This window comes from Ipomoea triloba, chromosome 16 (assembly GCF_003576645.1).
Source record: "Ipomoea triloba cultivar NCNSP0323 chromosome 16, ASM357664v1".
Taxonomy (NCBI): Eukaryota; Viridiplantae; Streptophyta; class Magnoliopsida; order Solanales; family Convolvulaceae; genus Ipomoea; species Ipomoea triloba.
The window spans coordinates 10,015,245-10,015,554 of NC_044931.1; positions in this window are offsets into that span (position 1 = coordinate 10,015,245).

A 310-nucleotide genomic window follows, 5' to 3' on the forward strand; every position below is an offset into this window, starting at 1 on the left:
GATCGAAATGAGACTTATGTTATCTCAACCAAACTCACTCAAGGGCAGACAGACTACCGGACTCATAAGGATCCGAAGATCGAAATGAGACTTAGGTTATCTCAACCTAACTCACTCAAAGGCATGCAGACTGCCGGACTCATAAGGATCCGAAGATTGAAATGAGACTTAGGTTATCTCAACCTAAATCACTCAAAGGCAGACAAACTGCCAGAATCATAAGGATCCGAGGATTGAAATGAGACTTAGGTTATCTCAACCTAACTCACTCAAAGGCAGACAGACTGCCGGACTCATAAGGATCCGAAGA